The sequence below is a fragment of the Chiloscyllium punctatum genome, chromosome 10 (genome assembly GCF_047496795.1).
Source record: "Chiloscyllium punctatum isolate Juve2018m chromosome 10, sChiPun1.3, whole genome shotgun sequence".
Taxonomy (NCBI): Eukaryota; Metazoa; Chordata; class Chondrichthyes; order Orectolobiformes; family Hemiscylliidae; genus Chiloscyllium; species Chiloscyllium punctatum.
The window spans coordinates 7,118,623-7,139,804 of record NC_092748.1 but is presented as its reverse complement, the minus strand read 5'-3'; the positions used below and the strand labels follow the sequence as shown (position 1 = coordinate 7,139,804).

At 44.3% G+C, this 21,182-nt stretch overlaps 1 protein-coding gene across 5 annotated transcripts in view; it reads right to left on the bottom strand.

Moving 5' to 3' along the window:
- als2b (alsin Rho guanine nucleotide exchange factor ALS2 b) overlaps window positions 1–13,143 on the bottom strand; it is a 128,036-nt gene extending 114,893 nt beyond the window's left edge. For 2 of the 5 annotated variants that reach the window (XM_072578397.1, XM_072578398.1), the window contains exon 1: window positions 12,828–13,140. The gene's annotated coding sequence lies outside the window, so the exon portion shown is untranslated. Of the gene's footprint in view, window positions 1–12,827 lie in introns of all 5 variants that reach the window. The other 3 variants (XM_072578396.1, XM_072578399.1, XM_072578400.1) reach the window with 3 other exon arrangements.
- Between the last annotated feature and the right edge of the window lie 8,039 nt (window positions 13,144–21,182).

Genomic DNA, 21,182 nt, shown 5'->3' with positions numbered 1-21,182 from the left:
CAGTTCAGGCAGCATCCAACGAGCAGCGAAATCGACGTTTCGGGCAAAAGCCCTTCATCAGGAACAAAGCCAGAGAGCCTGAAGCGTGGAGAGATAAGCTAGAGGAGGGTGGGGGTGGGGAGAGAGTAGCATAGAGTACAATGGGTGAGTGGGGGAGGAAATGAAGGTGATAGGTCAAGGAGGAGAGGGTGGAGTGGATAGGTGGAAAAGGAGATAGGCAGGTTCGACAAGTCCGGACAAGTCAAGGAGACAGTGCTGAGCTGGAAGTTTGAAACTAGGATGAGGTGGGGGAAGGGGAAATGAGGAAGCTGTTGAAGTCCACATTGATGTCCTGGGGTTGAAGTGTTCCGAGTGTAATGGAGGAGACAGGTCTGTCTGTATGATATTGGGGTACAGTAATGGAGGAGACAGGTCTGTCACTGTATAATATTGGGGTACAGTAATGGAGGAGGCAGGTCTGTCACTGTATGATATTGGGGTACAGTAATGGAGGAGACAGGTCTGTCACTGTTTGATATTGGGGAGAGTAATGGAGGAGACAGGTCTGTCATTGTATGATATTGGGGTACAATAATGGAGGAGACAGGTCTGTCACTGTATGATATTGGGGTACAGTAATGGAGGAGACAGGTCTGTCACTGTATGATATTGGGGTACAGTAATGGAGGAGACAGGTCTGTCACTGTTTGATATTGGGGAGAGTAATGGAGGAGACAGGTCTGTCATTGTATGATATTGGGGTACAATAATGGAGGAGACAGGTCTGTCACTGTATAATATTGGGGTACAGTAATGGAGGAGACAGGTCTGTCTGTATGATATTGGGGTACAGTTATGGAGGAGACAGGCTGTTACTGTATGATACTGGGGTACAGTAATGGAGGAGACAGATCTGTCACGGTTTGATATTGGGGTATAGTAATGGAGGAGACAGGTCTGTCACTGTATAATATTGGACTACAGTAATGGAGTAGACAGGTCTGTCACTGTATGATATTGGGGGAGAATAAAGCAGGAGACAGGTCTGTCACTGTATGATATTGGGGTACAATAATGGAGGAGACAGGTTTGTCACTGTATGATATTGGGGTACAATAATGGAGGAGACAGGTCTGTCACTGTATGATATTTGGGGGGGGGAGTAATGGAGGAGACAGGTCTGTCATTGTATGATATTGGGGTACAGTAATGGAGACAGGTCTGTCACTGTATGATATTGGGGATCAGTAATGGAGGAGAGAGGTCTGTCATTGTATGATATTGGGGTACAGTAATGGAGACAGGTCTGTCACTGTATAATATTGGGGTACAGTAATGGAGGAGACAGGTCGGTCACTGTATGATATTGGGGATCAGTAATGGAGGAGACAGGTCTGTCATTGTATGATATTGGGGTACAGTAATGGAGGAGACAGGTCTGTCTGTATGATATTGGGGTACAGGAATGGAGGAGACAGGTCTGTCACTGTATAATATTGGGGTACAGTAATGGAGGAGACAGGTCTGTCACTGTATGATATTGGGGATCAGTAATGGAGGAGACAGGTCTGTCATTGTATGATATTGGGGTACAGTAATGGAGGAGACAGGTCTGTCTGTATGATATTGGGGTACAGTAATGGAGGAGACAGGTCTGTCACTGTATGATATTGGGGAGAGTAATGGAGGAGACAGGTCTGTCATTGTATGATATTGGGGTACAGTAATGGAGGAGACAGGTCTGTCACTGTATGATATTGGGGTACAGTAATGGAGGAGGCAGGTCTGTCACTGTATGATATTGGGGTACAGTAATGGAGGAGACAGGTCTGTCACTGTATGATATTGGGGTACAGTAATGGAGACAGGTCTGTCACTGTATGATATTGGGGTACAGTAATGGAGGAGGCAGGTCTGTCACTGTATGATATTGGGGTACAGTAATGGAGGAGACAGGTCTGTCACTGTATGATATTGGGGTACAGTAATGGAGGAGACAGGTCTGTCACTGTATGATATTGGGGTACAGTAATGGAGGAGACAGGTCTGTCACTGTATGATATTGGGGTACAGTAATGGAGGAGACAGGTCTGTCACTGTATGATATTGGGGTACAGTAATGCAGACAGGTCTGTCACTGTATGATATTGGGGTACAGTAATGGAGGAGACAGGTCTGTCACTGTATGATATTGGGGTACAGTAATGGAGACAGGTCTGTCACTGTATGATATTGGGGTACAGTAATGGAGGAGACAGGTCTGTCACTGTATAATATTGGGGTACAGTAATGGAGGAGACAGGTCTGTCACTGTATGATATTGGGGTACAGTAATGGAGGAGACAGGTCTGTCACTGTATGATATTGGGGTACAGTAATGGAGGAGGCAGGTCTGTCACTGTATGATATTGGGGTACAGTAATGGAGACAGGTCTGTCACTGTATGATATTGGGGTACAGTAATGGAGGAGACAGGTCTGTCACTGTATAATATTGGGGTACAGTAATGGAGGAGACAGGTCTGTCACTGTATGATATTGGGGTACAGTAATGGAGGAGACAGGTCTGTCACTGTATAATATTGGGGTACAGTAATGGAGGAGACAGGTCTGTCACTGTATAATATTGGGGTACAGTAATGGAGACAGGTCTGTCACTGTATGATATTGGGGTACAGTAATGGAGGAGACAGGTCTGTCACTGTATAATATTGGGGTACAGTAATGGAGGAGACAGGTCTGTCACTGTATGATATTGGGGTACAGTAATGGAGGAGACAGGTCTGTCACTGTATGATATTGGGGTACAGTAATGGAGGAGACATGTCTGTCACTGTATGATATTGGGGTACAGTAATGGAGGAGACAGGTCTGTCATTGTATGATATTGGGGTACAGTAATGGAGGAGACAGGTCTGTCACTGTATAATATTGGGGTACAGTAATGGAGGAGACAGGTCTGTCACTGTATAATATTGGGGTACAGTAATGGAGACAGGTCTGTCACTGTATGATATTGGGGTACAGTAATGGAGGAGACAGGTCTGTCACTGTATAATATTGGGGTACAGTAATGGAGACAGGTCTGTCACTGTATGATATTGGGGTACAGTAATGGAGGAGACAGGTCTGTCACTGTATAATATTGGGGTACAGTAATGGAGGAGACAGGTCTGTCACTGTATGATATTGGGGTACAGTAATGGAGGAGACAGGTCTGTCACTGTATGATATTGGGGTACAGTAATGGAGGAGACAGGTCTGTCACTGTATGATATTGGGGTACAGTAATGGAGGAGACAGGTCTGTCACTGTATGATATTGGGGTACAGTAATGGAGGAGACAGGTCTGTCACTGTATGATATTGGGGTACAGTAATGGAGGAGACAGGTCTGTCACTGTATGATATTGGGGTACAGTAATGGAGGAGACAGGTCTGTCACTGTATGATATTGGGGTACAGTAATGGAGGAGACAGGTCTGTCACTGTATGATATTGGGGTACAGAAATGGAGGAGACAGGTCTGTCACTGTATGATATTGGGGTACAGTAATGGAGGAGACAGGTCTGTCACTGTATGATATTGGGGTACAGAAATGGAGGAGACAGGTCTGTCACTGTATGATATTGGGGTACAGTAATGGAGACAGGTCTGTCACTGTATGATATTGGGGTACAGTAATGGAGGAGACAGGTCTGTCACTGTATGATATTGGGGTACAGTAATGGAGGAGACAGGTCTGTCACTGTATGATATTGGGGTACAGTAATGGAGGAGACAGGTCTGTCACTCTATGATATTGGGGTACAGAAATGGAGGAGACAGGTCTGTCACTGTATGATATTGGGGTACAGTAATGGAGGAGACAGGTCTGTCACTGTATGATATTGGGGTACAGTAATGGAGACAGGTCTGTCACTGTATGATATTGGGGTACAGTAATGGAGGAGACAGGTCTGTCACTGTATGATATTGGGGTACAGTAATGGAGACAGGTCTGTCACTGTATGATATTGGGGTACAGTAATGGAGACAGGTCTGTCACTGTATAATATTGGGGTACAGTAATGGAGACAGGTCTGTCACTGTATGATATTGGGGTACAGTAATGGAGGAGACAGGTCTGTCACTGTATGATATTCGGGTACAGTAATGGAGGAGACAGGTCTGTCACTGTATGATATTGGGGTACAGTAATGGAGGAGACAGGTCTGTCACTGTATGATATTGGGGTACAGTAATGGAGACAGGTCTGTCACTGTATGATATTGGGGTACAGTAATGGAGACATGTCTGTCACTGTATGATATTGGGGTACAGTAATGGAGACAGGTCTGTCACTGTATGATATTGGGGGAGAGTAATGGAGGAGACAGGTCTGTTACTGTATGATATTGGGGTACAGTAATGGAGGAGACAGGTCTGTCACTGTATAATATTGGGGGAGAGTAATGGAGACAGGTCTGTCACTGTATGATATTGGGGTACAGTAATGGAGACAGGTCTGTCACTGTATGATATTGGGGTACAGTAATGGAGGAGACAGGTCTGTCACTGTATAATATTGGGGGAGAGTAATGGAGTAGACAGGTCTGTCACTGTATGATATTGGGGTACAGTAATGGAGGAGACAGGTCTGTCACTGTATGATATTGGGGTACAGTAATGGAGACAGGTCTGTCACTGTATGATATTGGGGTACAGTAATGGAGACAGGTCTGTCACTGTATGATATTCGGGTACAGTAATGGAGGAAACAGGTCTGTCACTGTATGATATTGGGGTACAGTAATGGAGACAGGTCTGTCACTGTATGATATTGGGGTACAGTAATGGTGGAGACAGGTCTGTCACTGTATGATATTGGGGTACAGTAATGGAGACAGGTCTGTCACTGTGTGATATTCGGGTACAGTAATGGAGGAGACAGGTCTGTCACTGTATGATATTGGGGTACAGTAATGGAGACAGGTCTGTCACTGTATGATATTGGGGTATTGTACTGGAGGAGACAGGTCTGTCACTGTATGATATTGGGGTACAGTAATGGAGACAGGTCTGTCACTGTATGATATTGGGGTATTGTACTGGAGGAGACAGGTCTGTCACTGTATGATATTGGGGTACAGTAATGGAGACAGGTCTGTCACTGTATGATATTGGGGTACAGTAATGGAGGAGACAGGTCTGTCACTGTATGATATTGGGGTACAGTAATGGTGGAGACAGGTCTGTCACTGTATGATATTGGGGTACAGTAATGGAGGAGACAGGTCTGTCACTGTATGATATTGGGGTACAGTAATGGAGGAGACAGGTCTGTCACTGTATAATATTGGGGTACAGTAATGGAGACAGGTCTGTCACTGTATGATATTGGGGTACAGTAATGGAGGAGACAGGTCTGTCACTGTATGATATTGGGGTACAGTAATGGAGACAGGTCTGTCACTGTATGATATTGGGGTACAGTAATGGAGACAGGTCTGTCACTGTATGATATTGGGGTACAGTAATGGAGGAGACAGGTCTGTCACTGTATGATATTGGGGTACAGTAATGGAGACAGGTCTGTCACTGTATGATATTGGGTTACAGTAATGGAGACAGGTCATTCACTGTATAATATTGGGGTACAGTAATGGAGGAGACAGGTCTGTCACTGTATGATATTGGGGTACAGTAATGGAGGAGACAGGTCTGTCACTGTATGATATTGGGGTACAGTAATGGAGACAGGTCTGTCACTGTATAATATTTGGGTACAGTAATGGAGGAGACAGGTCTGTCACTGTATGATATTGGGGTACAGTAATGGAGGAGACAGGTACGTCACTGTATGATATTGGGGTACAGTAATGGAGACAGGTCTGTCACTGTATGATATTGGGGTACAGTAATGGAGGAGACAGGTCTGTCACTGTATGATATTGGGGTACAGTAATGGAGGAGACAGGTCTGTCACTGTATAATATTGGGGTACAGTAATGGAGGAGACAGGTCTGTCACTGTATGATATTGGGGTACAGTAATGGAGACAGGTCTGTCACTGTATGATATTGGGGTACAGTAATGGAGACAGGTCTGTCACTGTATAATATTGGGGTACAGTAATGGAGGAGACAGGTCTGTCACTGTATGATATTGGGGTACAGTAATGGAGACAGGTCTGTCACTGTATGATATTGGGGTACAGTAATGGAGACAGGTCTGTCACTGTATGATATTGGGGTACAGTAATGGAGACAGGTCTGTCACTGTATGATATTGGGGTACAGTAATGGAGGAGACAGGTCTGTCACTGTATGATATTGGGGTACAGTAATGGAGACAGGTCTGTCACTGTATAATATTGGGGTACAGTAATGGAGGAGACAGGTCTGTCACTGTATGATATTGGGGTACAGTAATGGAGGAGACAGGTCTGTCACTGTATGATATTAGGGTACAGTAATGGAGACAGGTCTGTCACTGTATAATATTGGGGTACAGTAATGGAGACAGGTCTGTCACTGTATGATATTGGGGTACAGTAATGGAGGAGACAGGTCTGTCACTGTATGATATTGGGGTACAGTAATGGAGACAGGTCTGTCACTGTATGATATTGGGGTACAGTAATGGAGGAGACAGGTCTGTCACTGTATGATATTGGGGTACAGTAATGGAGACAGGTCTGTCACTGTATGATATTGGGGTACAGTAATGGAGGAGACAGGTCTGTCACTGTATGATATTGGGGTACAGTAATGGAGGAGACAGGTCTGTCACTGTATAATATTGGGGTATAGTAATGGAGGAGACAGGTCTGTCACTGTATGATATTGGGGTACAGTAATGGAGACAGGTCTGTCACTGTATGATATTGGGGTACAGTAATGGAGACAGGTCTGTCACTGTATGATATTGGGGTACAGTAATGGAGGAGACAGGTCTGTCACTGTATAATATTGGGGTACAGTAATGGAGACAGGTCTGTCACTGTGTGATATTGGGGTACAGTAATGGAGGAGACAGGTCTGTCACTGTGTGATATTGGGGTACAGTAATGGAGACAGGTCTGTCACTGTATGATATTGGGGTACAGTAATGGAGACAGGTCTGTCACTGTATAATATTGGGGTACAGTAATGGAGGAGACAGGTCTGTCACTGTATAATATTGGGGTACAGTAATGGAGGAGACAGGTCTGTCACTGTATAATATTGGGGTACAGTAATGGAGACAGGTCTGTCACTGTATGATATTGGGGTACAGTAATGGAGACAGGTCTGTTACTGTATGATATTGGGGTACAGTAATGGAGGAGACAGGTCTGTCACTGTATGATATTGGGGTACAGTAATGGAGACAGGTCTGTCACTGTATGATATTGGGGTACAGTAATGGAGACAGGTCTGTCACTGTGTGATATTGGGGTACAGTAATGGAGACAGGTCTGTCACTGTATGATATTGGGGTACAGTAATGGAGGAGACAGGTCTGTCACTGTATGATATTGGGGTACAGTAATGGAGACAGGTCTGTCACTGTATGATATTGGGGTACAGTAATGGAGACAGGTCTGTCACTGTATGATATTGGGGTACAGTAATGGAGACAGGTCTGTCACTGTATAATATTGGGGTACAGTAATGGAGGAGACAGGTCTGTCACTGTATGATATTGGGGTACAGTAATGGAGACAGGTCTGTCACTGTATGATATTGGGGTATAGTAATGGAGGAGACAGGTCTGTCACTGTATGATATTGGGGTACAGTAATGGAGACAGGTCTGTCACTGTATGATATTGGGGTACAGTAATGGAGACAGGTCTGTCACTGTATGATATTGGGGTACAGTAATGGAGACAGGTCTGTCACTGTATAATATTGGGGTACAGTAATGGAGGAGACAGGTCTGTCACTGTATGATATTGGGGTACAGTAATGGAGACAGGTCTGTCACTGTATGATATTGGGGTACAGTAATGGAGACAGGTCTGTCACTGTATGATATTGGGGTACAGTAATGGAGGAGACAGGTCTGTCACTGTATGATATTGGGGTACAGTAATGGAGACAGGTCTGTCACTGTATAATATTGGGGTACAGTAATGGAGGAGACAGGTCTGTCACTGTATGATATTGGGGTACAGTAATGGAGGAGACAGGTCTGTCACTGTATGATATTAGGGTACAGTAATGGAGACAGGTCTGTCACTGTATGATATTGGGGTACAGTAATGGAGACAGGTCTGTCACTGTATGATATTGGGGTACAGTAATGGAGGAGACAGGTCTGTCACTGTATGATATTGGGGTACAGTAATGGAGGAGACAGGTCTGACACTGTATGATATTGGGGTACAGTAATGGAGGAGACAGGTCTGTCACTGTATGATATTGGGGTACAGTAATGGAGACAGGTCTGTCACTGTATGATATTGGGGTACAGTAATGGAGGAGACAGGTCTGTCACTGTATGATATTGGGGTACAGTAATGGAGGAGACAGGTCTGTCACTGTATAATATTGGGGTATAGTAATGGAGGAGACAGGTCTGTCACTGTATGATATTGGGGTACAGTAATGGAGACAGGTCTGTCACTGTATGATATTGGGGTACAGTAATGGAGGAGACAGGTCTGTCACTGTATGATATTGGGGTACAGTAATGGAGACAGGTCTGTCACTGTATGATATTGGGGTACAGTAATGGAGGAGACAGGTCTGTCACTGTATGATATTGGGGTACAGTAATGGAGACAGGTCTGTCACTGTGTGATATTGGGGTACAGTAATGGAGGAGACAGGTCTGTCACTGTATGATATTGGGGTACAGTAATGGAGACAGGTCTGTCACTGTATAATATTGGGGTACAGTAATGGAGGAGACAGGTCTGTCACTGTATAATATTGGGGTACAGTAATGGAGGAGACAGGTCTGTCACTGTATAATATTGGGGTACAGTAATGGAGACAGGTCTGTCACTGTATGATATTGGGGTACAGTAATGGAGACAGGTCTGTTACTGTATGATATTGGGGTACAGTAATGGAGGAGACAGGTCTGTCACTGTATGATATTGGGGTACAGTAATGGAGACAGGTCTGTCACTGTATGATATTGGGGTACAGTAATGGAGACAGGTCTGTCACTGTGTGATATTGGGGTACAGTAATGGAGACAGGTCTGTCACTGTATGATATTGGGGTACAGTAATGGAGACAGGTCTGTCACTGTGTGATATTGGGGTACAGTAATGGAGACAGGTCTGTCACTGTGTGATATTGGGGTACAGTAATGGAGGAGACAGGTCTGTCACTGTGTGATATTGGGGTACAGTAATGGAGGAGACAGGTCTGTCACTGTATGATATTGGGGTACAGTAATGGAGACAGGTCTGTCACTGTGTAATATTGGGGTACAGTAATGGAGGAGACAGGTCTGTTACTGTATGATATTGGGGTACAGTAATGGAGACAGGTCTGTCACTGTATAATATTGGGGTACAGTAATGGAGACAGGTCTGTCACTGTATGATATTGGGGTACAGTAATGGAGACAGGTCTGTCACTGTATGATATTGGGGTACAGTAATGGAGACAGGTCTGTCACTGTATGATATTGGGGTACAGTAATGGAGACAGGTCTGTCACTGTGTGATATTGGGGTACAGTAATGGAGACAGGTCTGTCACTGTATGATATTGGGGTACAGTAATGGAGACAGGTCTGTCACTGTGTGATATTGGGGTACAGTAATGGAGACAGGTCTGTCACTGTGTGATATTGGGGTACAGTAATGGAGGAGACAGGTCTGTCACTGTATGATATTGGGGTACAGTAATGGAGACAGGTCTGTCACTGTATGATATTGGGGTACAGTAATGGAGGAGACAGGTCTGTCACTGTGTGATATTGGGGTACAGTAATGGAGGAGACAGGTCTGTCACTGTATGATATTGGGGTACAGTAATGGAGACAGGTCTGTCACTGTATGATATTGGGGTACAGTAATGGAGGAGACAGGTCTGTCACTGTGTGATATTGGGGTACAGTAATGGAGACAGGTCTGTCACTGTATGATATTGGGGTACAGTAATGGAGGAGACAGGTCTGTCACTGTGTGATATTGGGGTACAGTAATGGAGGAGACAGGTCTATCACTGTATGATATTGGGGTACAGTAATGGAGACAGGTCTGTCACTGTATGATATTGGGGTACAGTAATGGAGACAGGTCTGTCACTGTATGATATTGGGGTACAGTAATGGAGACAGGTCTGTCACTGTATAATATTGGGGTACAGTAATGGAGGAGACAGGTCTGTCACTGTATGATATTGGGGTACAGTAATGGAGACAGGTCTGTCACTGTATGATATTGGGGTACAGTAATGGAGGAGACAGGTCTGTCACTGTATGATATTGGGGTACAGTAATGGAGGAGACAGGTCTGTCACTGTATGATATTGGGGTACAGTAATGGAGACAGGTCTGTCACTGTATGATATTGGGGTACAGTAATGGAGGAGACAGGTCTGTCACTGTATGATATTGGGGTACAGTAATGGAGGAGACAGGTCTGTCACTGTATGATATTGGGGTACAGTAATGGAGGAGACAGGTCTGTCACTGTATGATATTGGGGTACAGTAATGGAGGAGACAGGTCTGTCACTGTATAATATTGGGGTACAGTAATGGAGGAGACAGGTCTGTCACTGTATGATATTGGGGTACAGTAATGGAGACAGGTCTGTCACTGTATGATATTGGGGTACAGTAATGGAGGAGACAGGTCTGTCACTGTATGATATTGGGGTACAGTAATGGAGACAGGTCTGTCACTGTATGATATTGGGGTACAGTAATGGAGGAGACAGGTCTGTCACTGTATGATATTGGGGTACAGTAATGGTGGAGACAGGTCTGTCACTGTATAATATTGGGGTACAGTAATGGAGACAGGTCTGTCACTGTATGATATTGGGGTACAGTAATGGAGGAGACAGGTCTGTCACTGTATGATATTGGGGTACAGTAATGGTGGAGACAGGTCTGTCACTGTATGATATTGGGGTACAGTAATGGTGGAGACAGGTCTGTCACTGTATAATATTGGGGTACAGTAATGGAGACAGGTCTGTCACTGTATGATATTGGGGTACAGTAATGGAGGAGACAGGTCTGTCACTGTATGATATTGGGGTACAGTAATGGTGGAGACAGGTCTGTCACTGTATGATATTGGGGTACAGTAATGGAGACAGGTCTGTCACTGTATGATATTGGGGTACAGTAATGGAGGAGACAGGTCTGTCACTGTATGATATTGGGGTACAGTAATGGAGACAGGTCTGTCACTGTATGATATTGGGGTACAGTAATGGAGACATGTCTGTCACTGTATGATATTGGGGTACAGTAATGGAGGAGACAGGTCTGTCACTGTATGATATTGGGGTACAGTAATGGAGGAGACAGGTCTGTCACTGTATGATATTGGGGTACAGTAATGGAGGAGACAGGTCTGTCACTGTATGATATTGGGGTACAGTAATGGAGACAGGTCTGTCACTGTGTGATATTGGGGTACAGTAATGGAGGAGACAGGTCTGTCACTGTATGATATTGGGGTACAGTAATGGAGGAGACAGGTCTGTCACTGTATGATATTGGGGTACAGTAATGGAGACAGGTCTGTCACTGTATGATATTGGGGTACAGTAATGGAGACAGGTCTGTCACTGTATAATATTGGGGTACAGTAATGGAGACAGGTCTGTCACTGTATGATATTGGGGTACAGTAATGGAGACAGGTCTGTCACTGTATGATATTGGGGTACAGTAATGGAGGAGACAGGTCTGTCACTGTATGATATTGGGGTACAGTAATGGAGACAGGTCTGTCACTGTGTGATATTGGGGTACAGTAATGGAGGAGACAGGTCTGTCACTGTATGATATTGGGGTACAGTAATGGAGGAGACAGGTCTGTCACTGTATGATATTGGGGTACAGTAATGGAGACAGGTCTGTCACTGTATAATATTGGGGTACAGTAATGGAGACAGGTCTGTCACTGTGTGATATTGGGGTACAGTAATGGAGACAGGTCTGTCACTGTATGATATTGGGGTACAGTAATGGAGACAGGTCTGTCACTGTATGATATTGGGGTACAGTAATGGAGACAGGTCTGTCACTGTATAATATTGGGGTACAGTAATGGAGACAGGTCTGTCACTGTGTGATATTGGGGTACAGTAATGGAGACAGGTCTGTCACTGTATGATATTGGGGTACAGTAATGGAGGAGACAGGTCTATCACTGTATGATATTGGGGTACAGTAATGGAGGAGACAGGTCTGTCACTGTATAATATTGGGGTACAGTAATGGAGACAGGTCTGTCACTGTATAATATTGGGGTACAGTAATGGAGACAGGTCTGTCACTGTATGATATTGGGGTACAGTAATGGAGGAAACAGGTCTGTCACTGTATAATATTGGGGTACAGTAATGGAGACAGGTCTGTCACTGTATAATATTGGGGTACAGTAATGGAGACAGGTCTGTCACTGTATAATATTGGGGTACAGTAATGTTGGAGACAGGTCTGTCACTGTATGATATTGGGGTACAGTAATGTTGGAGACAGGTCTGTCACTGTATGATATTGGGGTACAGTAATGTTGGAGACAGGTCTGTCACTGTATGATATTGGGGTACAGTAATGGAGCGGTGAGATCTCTTCCTCTCTCAGTTATAGTCGGTAACTCACACCCTGTTAACCCGGTTCTCTCGTGGTTCCCGTCCCCACCCCCGGCCATTCCGCCGGGCTGCAGTCTCACCTGGTTGTCCCCCATGCTCGGGAGATGTATTTTCCCGCTGCAGGGACGGCCGAAGACGGAGAGCAGCCTTGTCGCCCCTCGCTGGGATCCCGGCGCGGCCTGCACTGTAGCCGAGACAGACCAGAACACACCGAACAAACCAGCGACCGCGTTTCGAAATATGGAGTGTCACAGTGAAGGAGTGAGAGTCTGAGATTACTGGAAGGTGTCCTTTCAGTTCTGACGGAGAGTCACTGGAATCGAAACGTTTTCTTTCCACAGACACTACCAGACCTGCTCATTTTTTCCCCCAGGAATTTCAGTTTCTGTTTCTGAAGTTCAGCATCCGCAGTTCTTTGTTTCAGTTTCCTGTTTTGTGTTCCTGGATTGCATCGTGTTCGACCTTTGCATTCTGTTCTGGGATTACATGGTGTTATTGGGGCTACATTATGTTCCTGTGTCAGTGGGGATATATTTTTAGATTAGATTACTTACAGTGTGGAAACAGGCCCTTCGGCCCAACAAGTCCACACCGCCCCGCCGAAGCGTAACCCACCCATACCCCTACATATACATTTACCCCTTACCTAACACTACGGGCAATTTAGCATGGCCAATTCACCTGGCCTGCACATCTTTGGACTGTGGGAGGAAACCGGAGCACCCGGAGGAAACCCACACAGACACGGGGAGAACGTGCAAACTCCACACAGTCAGTCACCTGAGGCGGGAATTGAACCCGGGTCACAGGCGCTGTGAGGCAGCAGTGCTAACCACTGTGCCACCGTGCCGCCCACTGTGCCGCCCACATATATTGTGTTCCTCAATTCAGTTGTGATCGGTCACAGGGTTAGTTTGTGTTCCTGAGGTCACATGATGTGTCCGGATTACGTGGTTTCGAGTGTTACTTTGTGTTCCGAGGTTACAGGTACGAGATTCCCTTTGAAGCTTCCTTTTATATTTGCAACAACTTTAGTCCTCAGATAACCTCAATCATTGTGGGTGGTTGAAAGCAACTTACATTTCTCTAGCAGTCATCATGACTACCAGATTTCCCATTGTGTTTTACAATCAATTAAGTACTTCGCAGTACTTTTTGGAATGTAGAAAGGCTCGTCGCAAATTTGCTGTTAAGTAAGTAAGGTATATGAGCTGAATTAAGCCATTTGGTCATCAAGTCTGCTCTGCCACTAAATCATGGCTGATATGTTTCTCAATCCCAATCTCCTGCCCTCTCCCCATAACCCTTGATCCCCTTTACAAATCAAAAATCTATCTACACAGTGTCTCTGCCATAAAGGCACTCAATCACTTGGCCTCCACAGCCTTCTGGAGCAATGAGTTTCACAGATGCACCACCATTTGAGTGAAGAAATTCCTCCTCATCTCAGTTTTAAAGGGTCATCCTTTCACTCTGAGGCTGTGCCGTTGGGTCCCAGTCTCCTTTTCTTGTGGAAACATCTACTCTATTCGGACCTCTCAATTTTCTGCAAGTTTCAATGCGATTCCTCCTCATCCTTTTAAACTCTATTGAGTACAGACCTAGAGTCCTGAACTGCTTCTGATATGACAAGTCATTCATTACTGTGGTCATTCTTGTAAAGCTACTCTGGATCCCCTCCAACACTAGCACATCATCCTTCTCTTTTAAAATGCATTTTCCTTCCAAACTGCCAACTGTTAACCTTAAGAGAATCCTGAACTACAACTCCCAGGCCCCTTTGTGCCTCAGATTTCTAAGCCTTTCCCCATTTAGAAAATACTCTCTACCTCTATTCTTCCAACCAAAGTATGTAACCTCACACTTTCCCACAATGTATTTCATCTGCCAGTTCTTTGCCCACTGTCCTACCCTGTCCAAGTCCTTCTGCAGCTCCTCAATTCCTCCATACTACCTATCCCTCCACCTCTCTGTGTCATCTGCAAACTTTGCAACAATGCCCTTAGTTCCTTTTCACATGGCAAGCTCCTGCAAACAATAATGTGAAAATGTCAAGGTGATCTGATTTTGTAATGTTGATTGAGAGATAAATATTGGACAGACAGGAAAGACAACTCCCCTGCACTTTCCTTGAAATCATTGCCATCACCATATAACAGCAAAAATTTAAGACTGACACTTCTGATGTGTTTCTATATATAATTGTGGTTATGGCAGACTCAATGCCAGGCTTCTGGCCACCGTCGTAGAGTCAAAGTCATAGAGGCCTAAGGCACAGCCCTTCAGCCCATTGACTCTATGCCAATCAAAAACAACTCAAACTATTTTAATTCCATTTTCCAACATTTGGCCCACCGCCTTGTATGTCTTGACATTGAAAGTTTATATCTAAATACTTCTTGAGTGTAATGAGGGTTCTGTCTCTACCACCCTGGCAGGCATTGTGTTTCAGATTCCCACCACCCTCACATCTCTTTAAACCTTCTCTCCCTTAGCTTAAATTTATGCCTCTGGTCACTGATCCTTCCATCCAGGAGAAAAGTTCCTTCCTGTCTACCTTATCAATGTTGCTTGTAATTTCTTTTCATCCCAGTCATGACCCCCTCTGCTCCAAGGAAAACAACTCAAGTCTACTCAGTCTCTTAACTTAAACTCTCTGTCCTTGGCAATGTCCTGGTAAATCTCTACACCCTTTCCAGCGAAATCACATCTTTCCTATAATGTGGATCTTAGAATTCACACAATGCTGTAATTGTGGGACCAGTGAATCCAGTGTGTCCTGGATACCAAGGGACATATACAGGATTGGAGGAAGATAAAAACAAGGTAGGCTTATGACACATCCTGACGGCTAAAAACAGCAGAAGCCTTAGAGGAGCACAGAATGCGGAAGGGGAAGCTTAAAAATGGAAATTAGGAGAACAGAAAGTGGGTATGAAAGAGCTATGGCAGATAAAATAAAGGAAAATCCTAAGTTATTTTACGAATACATTAGTAGTAAAAGGATAATTAGGGAAAGGCCCACAGCGCTATTTGTGCATGGAGTCCTCCCAGCCCAGTTATACTCTCTCTTTGACCTTCTTCCATCAGGCTTAAGATATAAAAGTTTGAACACATGAACAGCTTCTTCCCCGCTGTTATCAGACATTTGAATGGACCTCTTAAATATTAATTCTGACCAGTCTCTCTGCACCTTCCCTGCAGTTGTAACACTGTATTCTGTACTCTGTTTTGCTACCCTGATGCATTTTGTACAGTACAATTTGCCTGTATAGCATGCAAAACAACACTTTTCACTGTATCAGTCAATTATAGATGCACAGTAGCGCCTTGGCATACGAACGACCCCGTTCATGAACAAATCAGTTTAAGAGCAGGATTGTACATAAAATTTTGCTTCAGCATATGTACAAAATTCAAGGTACGAACGAAGGTACGAGCGCAAAAAGCCCGTGTGCGACGACGTGGTTTCATTGTTCTGCTTTTCTATCCGCTTGTTGAACGCAAAAGCTCTCGGGCCCCGCGTGATCTCATTCAGTTCGTCTTTGGCGCGTGCGCAGTTCGTCTTTGGAGCATGCACTGTGAATGCTATCTGAACAATGGGGAAAATTGATTCAGTTCACAAACTTTTCGGTTCGCGAACCGGATCCCGGAACGGATTAAGTTCGTAAGTCGAGGCGCTACTGTATTTAAAATTACCAGGGTCTGGATATAGTGGATTGGGAGATACTGGTTCCACCGGTGAAAAGTCAAGAAAAAGGAGGTGTAGTTTAAAGTCATTTTTTTTTAGATTACTTACAGTGTGGAAACAGGCCCTTCGGCCCAACAAGTCCACACCGACCCTCCGAAGCACAACCCACTCAGACCCATTCCCCTACATTTACCCCTGCCCCTAACACTACGGGCAATTTAGCATGGTCAATTCACCTGACCTGCACATTTTGGAGCGTGGGAGGAAACCGGAGCACCCGGAGGAAACCCACGCAGACATGGGGAGAATGTGCAAACTCCACACAGTCTGTTGCCTGAGGCGGGAATTGAACCCGCGTCTCTGGCGCTGTGAGGCAGCAGTGCTGTGCCACCGTGCCGCCCACAAGAAGAAAAAGCAACCTATGAAAAATCTGGAAAAAAAACTGCCTGTGAATGATGACAGTTTCAATAATGCTTTTAAAGGGAATTACAGCAATATTTGAAATGGGAGAAGGGGCAGGGTAATGGAGAGAAAACAGGACAATGAAACTAAATGAATAACTGATAGAGAGAGCAGGTTTGGATATAATGAAGTGGATGGGTACCTTGTGCATTGTAACATTTAGTGCTTCTGTCAACCCTTCTTTCCATTGAATTTACAGTTGCTTGAAAGTTCTTAAATCTCTAACTTCTAATTCTGAGCAACCTGAAAAATTAACTTTCTCTCTCCACAGATGATGCCTGACCTCAGTGTCTACTGCACTTTCTGGTTTTCAGATTTCTAGCACCAGAGTAATTTTGTTTTTCTGTCCAGTAATTCTTCCATCTACTCAGTGGTAAATAACTTTTGAGAGACAGAAACATTTCTGAATTATTGTTCTCCATGTAGAAATCAATTTCTGGACTATGCATTAATGCCAACATTGCAGTTTTATTGTCAAAACAGCATGCTGTGAAAACTCCCAAAAGCCAAAAAAACTATTGTTAGGTATTTTTATGTAGCGTCTGATGAAAATATCTCAGTCACCTTTAGACAATGAATTATGATTTAAGCACAAGGGAACCAAATTAACTGTTTTTCGCAAATAAATACACCAACCATTTTGTGCCAGTAATGAAGACCAATTAATATATATTTTGCTGGAACTGTAGCTATTAAGGGAGGTAACAAGGAAAGTTCCCTGGGCTTCCTTTCCATGGAAGCAATAATGTCTGTCTGCACAGTAATCCATAATATCTCATCCAAAAATCATGATTACCACATTGCTGCATTCCCCAAGTTGGAGGGTGAGCGTTGATTATATGCTTAAATCCTAAATAGCAACTTAAAAACAACCTTCTAGGGAGGCAAATATGCTATCATGCAAGGTTCACAAAATTAAATACTACTTGGTGAGAGTGAGAATCAGAAGAACTTAACTGATTACAGCTATGTTGCAGCTTTTACCTATATGAGTTATAAATATTCTCAAGTTTAGGAAGTATATAAAGCTGAGAATAGAGTTCAAGTTTCTTCCAATAATATTAACAATTTCTGTTTATCTAGCACTTGGACTAAAACATCAACAAAACAAAATTAACATCAAGCCACATAAGGAATTATTTGGGCAGATTCAAAAGCCAGGTCAAATAGGTCTAAGGAGTATGTTTAAAGAAGAAAAGAGGTAGTGAGAGAGAGAGACTGAGAAGTTTAGATAATAAATACCAGAGCTTAGGCATAATCAGTTAGATTCCAGCACAAAAAAAATTGAATTCTAAAGGCAGACCTAAAGGTTAACTGCCCGTTCATACTAAGGAAATATACATTTGTGTCGTACTCTTTCCATTCATAAAATTCTATAATTTTATAATGTATACTTTCAACAAACAAGTGAATCAATGGTTATGGATGCAGATAGAAAAGTGGAGTTGAAAACGCACCAGATCAACCATGATCTTACTGAGTGACAGAGCAGGCCCAAAGGGATAAATGGTGAACTCCTATTTCTGAATCCTTTGTTTATTTTCATTGACATTGTTTATGACCAATTGCTCAACCCATGATTCATCCTCCCATTGTGTTTGCTGCTGCCAGAAGCATACTTTTTTTTCTCATTATATACCACAACTCAACAAGCTCCCCTTTTAAAAAATCTCCCTTCTTGCATTTCAGCATGTTATAATTTTACATCCAACAGCTTCCTGAGTAAGCTGTTCCAAGGTAAAGAGACCTCCAATATCCCTCTGACCCCATTCATGCTGTATGTATGACTGGTTTCAAGAGTAATTTCTGCTGCTAAGTGAGTCCACTATTGCCTGGTCACAACTTCCACTAATTTCCACCTCCACCCACCTCAAACTACCCCCAACTTCAGCCTCTGACAAGAAAGCCATTAAAGCAGCAGAAATGTCTTTAAAAATCACAATATCAGTTGTTTTATAAGCCTTCCCCTTGGGAGAGATCAGGATCTGTAAATCAAGAGGAAACAGTGACTCAGATTCAGAGAGGAGTCCACAAATTATTGCTTCTTCCTACAGCCTTTCCATCCTACCCTATGGTGATCTAGGAAATCATAGTTTAACTGACTGAGGACCAGAGTATTCATTAATTGTCCTTTTTCAGAATAAATCTGACAACTATCTTGGAATTACCCACCCTCTCTCAGATGGAAGGTGATTCCAAGTGTTGAAATGGAAGTTAATTCCACTTTTGTGTTTATATTTGAGACAGGATTGACACATTGATTGTTTCCTGCAGCAAATGGTGTGATGAGGAAGATCAAGCTCCCATATAATGGAGATGCTCTGTCTATATAAATAGATACAGATAGATAGACAAACAAGGCTCTCAAGTGTCTCCAAATGTGTTGCTGGAAAAGTGCAGCAGGTCAGGCAGCATCCAAGGAACAGGAGAATCGATGTTTCGGGCATAAGCCCTTCTTCAGGAATGAGGAAAGTGTGTCCAGCAGGCTAAGATAAAAAGGTAGGGTGGAGGGACTTGGGGGAGGGGCGTTGGGAATGCGATAGGTGGAGGGAGGTCAAGGTGAGGGTGATAGGCCAGAGTGGGGGTGGGGGCGGAGTGGTCAGGAAGAAGATTGCAGGTTAGGAAGGCGGTGCTGAGTTCGAGGGATTTGACTGAGACAAGGTGGGGGGAGGGGAAATGAGGAAACTGGAGAAATCTGAGTTCATCCCTTGTGGTTGGAGGGTTCCCAGGCGGAAGATGAGGCGCTCTTCCTCCAACCATTGTGTTGCCATGGTCTGGCGATGGAGGAGTCCAAGGACCTGCATGTCCTTGGTGGAGTGGGAGGGGGAGTTGAAGTGTTGGGCTACGGGGTGGTTGGGTTGGTTGGTCCGGGTGTCCCAGAGGTGTTACCAACCCAATCACCCCGTAGCCCAACACTTCAACTCCCCCTCCCACTCCACCAAGGACATGCAGGTCCTTGGACTCCTCTATCGCCAGACCATGGCAACATGACGGTTAGAGGAAGAGCGCCTCATCATCCGCCTGGGAACCCTCCAACCACAGGGGATGAACTCAGATTTCTCCAGTTTACTCATTTCCCCTCCCCCCACCTTGTCTCAGTCAAATCCCTCGAACTCAGCACCGCCTTCCTAACCTGCAATCTTCTTCCTGACCTCTCCGCCCCCACCCCACTCCGGCCTATCACCCTCACCTTGACCTCCCTCCACCTATCGCATTCCCAACGCCCCTCCCCCAAGTCCCTCCTCCCTACCTTTTATCTTAGCTTGCTGGACACACTTTCCTCATTCTTGAAGAAGGGCTTATGCCCGAAACGTCGATTCTCCTGTTCCTCGGATGCTGCCTGACCTGCTGCGCTTTTCCAGCAACACTTTTTCAGCTCTGATCTCCAGCATCTGCAGTCCTCACTTTCTTCTCAAGTGTCTCCAAACAAGTTTGTCTATATTACTCCACATTGTCACTCTTACATTAACAGAGAGGCCTGCAGGTCAACCAGTCCATCCCACATGGGTGTTTTGTTCACTGCCCTTCAAGCATTCAGAGTGTGCATGTAAAAGCCAGCACAGGTGTGTCATGCTATGAACTTTCAGCTAATACTTTTAAAAATTGGACAAAAACAAATGGTTGATGCAAATCATTTGGCTATTGGCATTTGAACTATAGACAGTACCAGGTCTCCAGTGGATAGCTAATTAAATATGGACATTCATAGACATCCAAGAAATTCACATATCTCTTGGTGGGCCCAACACAAAAACAGACTATCTCCTCGCTGTGATTCATACTCGGCAAAAGGGAAGATGGAAACTCAAAGGTCACCAGTGACTTCCCATTGCATCACAAATGCCTTTCTGTCCACATCAGACTGAGTGGGCTGCAACAGTTGATCTACAACACAGTACAGTCAGTTCTTCTATAACACCATGGTTGGATTCTTATGCAACCCCATGTTATAGAAAAATAGCACTTTAGAAACAGCGCTTAACATGTTGATGACATAATCGCATGAGAGCCAAAACACGTTTTGAAAGTTTGCACTTTAGAAACACCATTCCCAATTTGTCAATCGCATTACAGCAAATTCACGTTGATGAAACATGCATTCTAGCAGACAACCTGTATGTGGCATCAACACCACACTTTATTTGGAAAATACCTTGAATGTGGAAAAAGCTGCTTTTTTAAAAATTACCTTGAACTTTTGGAAAGCCACATGTTTTCCTTGTCTATTTTAAAAGTCAGCTAAGTGCTGGTTGCAGTTGGTCATCAGTTGTTATTTGGTCAG